The 6,654-nt window shown below is 40.0% G+C and overlaps 1 non-coding gene across 1 annotated transcript; it reads left to right on the forward strand.

Moving 5' to 3' along the window:
• The first annotated feature begins 396 nt into the window (after positions 1-396).
• On the forward strand, positions 397-523 carry LOC123464650. The gene has a single exon (XR_006639673.1). It is a non-coding gene; the product is annotated as a small nucleolar RNA SNORD22 (small nucleolar RNA).
• The last annotated feature ends 6,131 nt before the right edge of the window (positions 524-6,654 follow it).

Raw genomic sequence — 6,654 nt, forward strand, 5'->3', positions numbered from 1 at the left:
TGGTATCTGAATTATCCTTGTTTTCTCCAAGGCCAATTATCCTGTTTGTTTACTTTGGTGTTCCTTTTTCATGCTATAGATTTCCTTTGAACATCTGGAGACCCTAAGTGATTAGATCATGTTAGATAAAGGAATTTGTTGCTTAGTATGAATGACTGGAAAGGGTTTTCCCAGAGATTGGTAAATCCATTTTCTTACTGAATCCTTCCTTTGATTAGGTATGTTTTGTCCTTACTCAGTTGTGGATTTTTCCAAAGTTCCACTTTCCCTCCAAACTGCCCCATAAAAATAGTTTTAATAAATCTAATAAACAAATTTTGTTGGAAATATTTCCAACAACTATTTTATGAACTAATATTTGAACACTGGAAGGCAAATTAAAAACAATAAATATTTTCCCAGTGAAAAAACATTCACACATCTTACCTCTTGTTCTAGTTCCAGAGACTGTAAAGGTTAACCTACTGGGGGCTGGCTTGAGGAGAAGAGGGAATCTTGTTCCAGAAGGAACTGTATGAAGGATCATAAGAATTTCTAAACATGGGAAAGGAGGAAATAAATCACTGGTTGAAAAAAAAATTAAAAATACAACCAACAAATACAATTTAAAATTTTCATGAGAATTCACACCGTTCATCCTCTAATAAGCTATATTTGACTTCTCTAGGTTTAGATTTCAGTGATACCTTCCAAAGTGAAGACATATTTTCTACACAAACCAAAATACAAACAAAAAATAGCTCCCTAAGTGACAATGTGATCAGTGTTGTTTATTAGGTCTTAATAACTTCCTTAATTAAGTCAATACACTAGAAATTTCCTGTATCTTATCTCCCTCTACAGGAAGGAATATTCCCTCTTTTAAAGCTTCTGCTCCTGCAGCAAGTCCAATAATTAGCTTTATGTATTATTTCTACATTGAGAAAATGAACTAACCTTAGTCTTGTATTGAAGGCCCCAGTCTCCCTCACAGATTTGCATTTGTGTGTGTGTGATACTTTATTTTCTTACAAAAATATTAAACACAGAAAATCCCAAAAGGCACAGCTTCAGTAAAACTGTGAAACCATGAAAACAACAACATAAATGTGAAAGCTAGGCTTGGAAATAAAGGAGAGGTTTGGGAGGAACAGAAGTGAGAATTGCACAGGAGGTGGCACTGACCAAGGGAAGCTTCTACAGTTGATCACATGCAGTAAGGCATCAGTTACTTCCCAGCACTGGTGAAAGATCTTTGCACAAAACAATAACAGCCAGTAAAGGAGAAAGGAACTGCTCATGCCCTGTCCATACAGAGCATCACCATAAGCTCAGCCGTGTGTGAGCACGCGCACATACACACACGTGTGCACATGCAGAACACATGTAGAGAAGATGCTCTCTATCTAAAGATTCTAATAGTTTTATTGAAGTTCCATCCCAAAAGTTCAGAGGTCTCCCCTTCCTCTGAGAATCCCCAAGGAAATTGGCAGAGAAAAGCCCATTAGTGGGGCCTCAGCCAATGACCAGGAAGGGTCAAGTAAGCCAGGCATCCAATGAACCAGACTGTAAGTCAGAATGGACCCCAAATCCTACTGACTTAGGAATCACACTTATCCAAGGAACACACTTGCAGATGAGAGAAATCTACAGTTAGCAATGATTCTTTAATCTTTTCTCCAAATTACCAATGAAAGAAATGTAGAAAGTCTTATATGAAGAGTTGTTAAAGTGGAAGGGATGAATTCATGTGAGCTAACAAAACCTCCCTCCTTTTCCTCAACGTTTAGGCCCTGCATACTGGAGTTTCAGAGTTAAGCTTTCAAATCCAAAGAGAAGAAAACAGCATTAATACAAAGCCCAACTCAGAGATTCCCACTGTTTGGGGTGCTTTAACACCTTCAGATTACTAAGGAATTATTTGTTGATGGCTTTCAACTTTGGAGACTTAAGCTGATAAATCCCCTTCTTCATTCTGTCTTTTTTGACTGTACCACCATTTTCACGATCATCATATAAAAATAATAACAACAAAACAACTGGCATTTATAAAGGTCAAATACTTGTTAAGAATTGTGCTAGCTTTGCAAACTTTACCTTATTTAATCTTTATTAACAACCCCATGAAAAGCATCATGTCTACTTTTTCAGCAGCTTTTTAATTTTTTTGGCTGCGCTGGACTCAAAAGCAGAGACATTACTTTGCCAACAAAGGTCCGTCTAGTCAAGGCTATGGTTTTTCCAGTGATCTTGTATGGATGTGAGAGTTGGACCATGAAGAAAGCTGAGTGCCGAAGAATTGATGCTTTTGAACTGTGGTGTTGGAGAAGACTCTTGAGAGTCCCTTGGACTGCAAGGAGATCCAACCAGTCCATCCTAAAGGAAATCAGTCCTGAATTTTCATTGGATGGACTGATGCTGAAGCTGAAGCTCCAATCCTTTGGCCACCTGAAGTGAAGAACTGACTCATTGTAAAAGACTCTGATGCTGGGAGGGATTGGGGGCAGGAGAAGGGGACGATAAGAGGATGAGATGGCTGGATGGCATCACCGACTCGATGGACTTGAGTTTGAGTGAACCTCCGGGAGTTGGTGATGGACAGGGAGGCCTGGCGTGCTGCGATTCATGGGGTCACAAAGAGTCGGACACGAATGAGCGACTGAACTGAACTGAACACCTTTAGATTACTAAGGAATCATTTGTTGATGGCTTTCAACTTCAGAAACTTAAGCTGGTAAATCCTCTTCTTCATTCTGTCTTTTTTGACTTGTACCACCATTTTCATGATCATCATATAAAAATAATAACAACAAAACAACTTTCATTTATAATGGTTAAATACTTGTTAAGAACTGTGCTAGGTTTGCAAACTTTACCTCATTTAATCTTTATTAACAATCCCATGAAAAGCATCATGTCTACTTTTTCAGCAGCTTTTTAATTTTTTTGGCTGTGCTGGATCTTCATTGCTGTGGGCAAGCTTTCTCTAATTGTGGCAAGCAGGGGCTACTCTCTAGATGTGGTGCATGGGCTGCTCATCACAATGGCTTCTCTTGTTGTGGAGCACAAGCTCTAGGGCACGTAGGCTCAATAGTTGTAGCTCAGGGGCTTAGTAGCCCTGCAGCATGTGGAATCTTCCTGGATCAGAGGTCGAACCCGTGTCCCCTGCATTGGCAGATGCATCCTTAACCACTGAACCACCAAGGAAATCCCATTGTGTCTACTTTTGAAAGGAAGTCACTGAAGATAGGGGAGATTAAACAACTTGTCCAAGCTCACCAGCTAGTACATGGCACAGCCAGGATTTGGGTCTCCTGATTCTATGTGCATGCATACCTCTCATCCTTTCATAATTGAGCCCCACTAAGAAAGGTCATTTATTCAAATATGCTCTAGCTTCAGAATTTTAGAGCTTGAGAAGAGCTTAGAGATAGCATTAAGGTCTTTATTTTATAGATGAGGAAATGGGAGCCCAGCAAGGTGAACAAGATGGCAGCAATAGTCATGCAGAGCTCAGGGCTCCTGACTCCTGGGATAGCACCTTTTCCAAAACACCATCTTGCTAATGGGAACACACTTAATTACGAGATAATCCTATATAAGTCTATTAAGAGCTTTTAAGATTTAGGGAAAAAAAAAACTTTTATGTTTGGATATGCTCAGTCCTCAATATGGAAAAGTGAGTGTTTTTCCTTTCACTCAGAACAGAAAATTTTGAATACTTTGACTAGAATTAATCAACGCCTGGCAAGATTCCAAATTCAATTATTTTCATGTACTAAATATAGTTCAATTTAAAATTCTGTGATTCAGTCCAATGAACAGTTTCTATCCAGATTGTTCTAGTGTTTCTATTTGTTGCTTGCTTCAATAATCACCTTACTTCATCTCCCTGAAAGTGGTAACTGAAGTGGCTCCCTTGAGATTCTTTACCTTCTCAGGAAGATGAATTCAAAAACAATCCTGGAAACCCAGATCAATCCACATTTTCACCACGATTTCCTTCAGGTGGTTTTCTTATTTTTATTTCAACACATTTAAAATTTATTCAGTGTCTCTCTTTCCCAAAGTGCTCATGGGTTCTGATGTGGCAATCAGCAACTTCTTAGAAAGGCTGTTCATGGCCCAACACTCTTGAAGATCTACATTTCAAAGAGTTCATAAAGAGGATGTGTTCACTCATATTTCATCCTCTGGTTTGATTATTATATGCATTATTATATTGTCATCTATCTTTGGGACAAAGTTATTAGAAAAAGCAAACCTCTCCTCTTGACTTATGTTTTTTCTAAAGTAACTTTGTGTTCTATGGCTTTTTTAAAAAATGAGAAAATGAAAGGAAGGGATGAGGGTGAAGTTATGTTATATGAAGGAACAGGAAGAGGGAGATGAAGTCAAACAGGTAGGTGGGTCTGGACAAAGGCACTCGGTGGCCACCAGACTGAGACCTTGATGTGATAAACTATGGGGAATCACTGAAGCTGTATAGGCAGGGAGGCAATGTGCATCTAGAAGTAAATGGGATAAGGTGGAGACATGACTGGAGAGGAAAAGTCAAGAGGCACAGAGGTGGCTACTCTGACAGCCCAGTTCTTCCGGTGAACACTGGTTTAAAAAAAAAAAGCAGCAGCAGCATCTCAGTAATAGTTAAGTGTGCAAAGACTATAAGGCAAAGGATAAATGCATTATAAAGACTTAACATTTTTTTAAAAACATATTTACTTTTTGGCTGTGCCAGGTCTTAGTTGTGGCATTTGGGACCTTCCAGTTGGGGAACTGGAGTCTAGTTCCCTAATCAGAGATCAAACCCAGGCCCCCTGCATTGGGAGTGTGAAATCTTAGTGACTGGACCACCAGGAAAGTCATAAGATGCAGCATTTAACAGAGGCAATAGGCATCTCTAGCACTAAATCAGAAGGTTTAGTTCAGTTCAGTTCAGTTGTTCAGTCGTGTCCGACTCTTTGTGACCCCATGAATCGCAGCACGCCAGGCCTCCCTGTCCATCACCAACTCCCGGAGTTCACTCAAACTCAAGTCCATCGAGTCGGTGATGCCATCCAGCCATCTCATCCTCTTATCGTCCCCTTCTCCTGCCCCCAATCCCTCCCAGCATCAGAGTCTTTTACAATGAGTCAGTTCTTCACTTCAGGTGGCCAAAGGATTGGAGCTTCAGCTTCAGCATCAGTCCATCCAATGAAAATTCAGGACTGATTTCCTTTAGGATGGACTGGTTGGATCTCCTTGCAGTCCAAGGGACTCTCAAGAGTCTTCTCCAACACCACAGTTCAAAAGCATCAATTCTTCGGCACTCAGCCTTCTTCACAGTCCAACTCTCACATCCATACATGACCACAGGAAAAACCATAGCCTTGACTAGAGGGACCTTTGTTGGCAAAGTAATGTCTCTGCTTTTCAATATGCTATCTAGGTTGGTCATAACTTTCCTTCCAAGGAGCAAGCGTCTTTTAATTTTATGGCTGCAGTCACCATCTGCAGTGATTTTGGAGCCCCCAAAAATAAAGTCTGCCACTGTTTCCACTGTTTCCCCACCTATTTCCCATGAAGTGGTGGGACCAGATGCCATGATCTTCGTTTTCTGAATGTTGAGCTTTAAGCCAACTTTTTCACTCTCCACTTTCACTTTCATCAAGAGGCTTTTGAGTTCCTCTTCACTTTCTGCCATAAGGGTGGTGTCATCTGCATATCTGAGGTTATTGAGATTTCTCCCGGCAATCTTGATTCCAGCTTGTGCTTCTTCCAGTTCAGCGCTTCTCATGATGTACTCTGCATATAAGTTAAATAAGCAGGGTGACAATATACAGCCTTGACATACTCCTTTTCCTATTTGGAACCAGTCTGTTGTTCCATGTCCATTTCTAACATTTGCTTCCTGACCTGCATACAGATTTCTCAGGAGGCAGGTCAGGTGGTCTGTTATTCCCATCTTTTTCAGAATTTTCCACAATGTATTGTGATCCACACATCAAAGGCTTTGGCATAGTCAATAAAGCAGAAATAGATGTTTTTCTGGAACTCTCTTGCTTTTTCCATGATCCTTCAATTTAAGTCTGAATTTGGTAATAAGGAGTTCAAAATCAGAAGATGCAGAATAATAAATATGTGCTGTGTCTAAGGTGGGACTGTGATTCATACCTATGTGTCTTTGAGAATTGTAGCCCTACCTTTATATAGACAAATGGAGGTGGGGAAAGCACATAACTAGAATTTTCTACAATTATTATTTAGAAACAGAAACTTAGCAGTAACAGTTGGCCCCTTATTCTATTTTTGTACATGGGTCAGTATTTTAAGTTCATCAGTTTAATAGAGAGAAGGACAAGATTGACTCTTGTTGACAGGGACTACAGGAGGGGTCCACAATCTTGACTATATGTAGCATATTTGATGCACATGCTTATTTGTGTTTTCTCCCCACCCAGAGTGTCTGGGATCTTTGAAGGCAGAGCTGGAGACCTGCATTTGCTTTGTATCCTCAACAGGGCTGGAGGCACAACACAGGCTTAATAAATGCTTCTTTAAAGGGGAAAATAAACCACACAGACAAAAAAGAAGGCAACAGCTAAAAAGACAATCTGACATTTAAAGCCTAAGTATTCATTGGAAGGACAAATGCTAAAGCTGAAGCTCAAATACTTTGGCCACTTAATGCCAAGA

Source organism: Bubalus bubalis, chromosome 10, assembly GCF_019923935.1.
Source record: "Bubalus bubalis isolate 160015118507 breed Murrah chromosome 10, NDDB_SH_1, whole genome shotgun sequence".
NCBI lineage: Eukaryota > Metazoa > Chordata > Mammalia > Artiodactyla > Bovidae > Bubalus > Bubalus bubalis.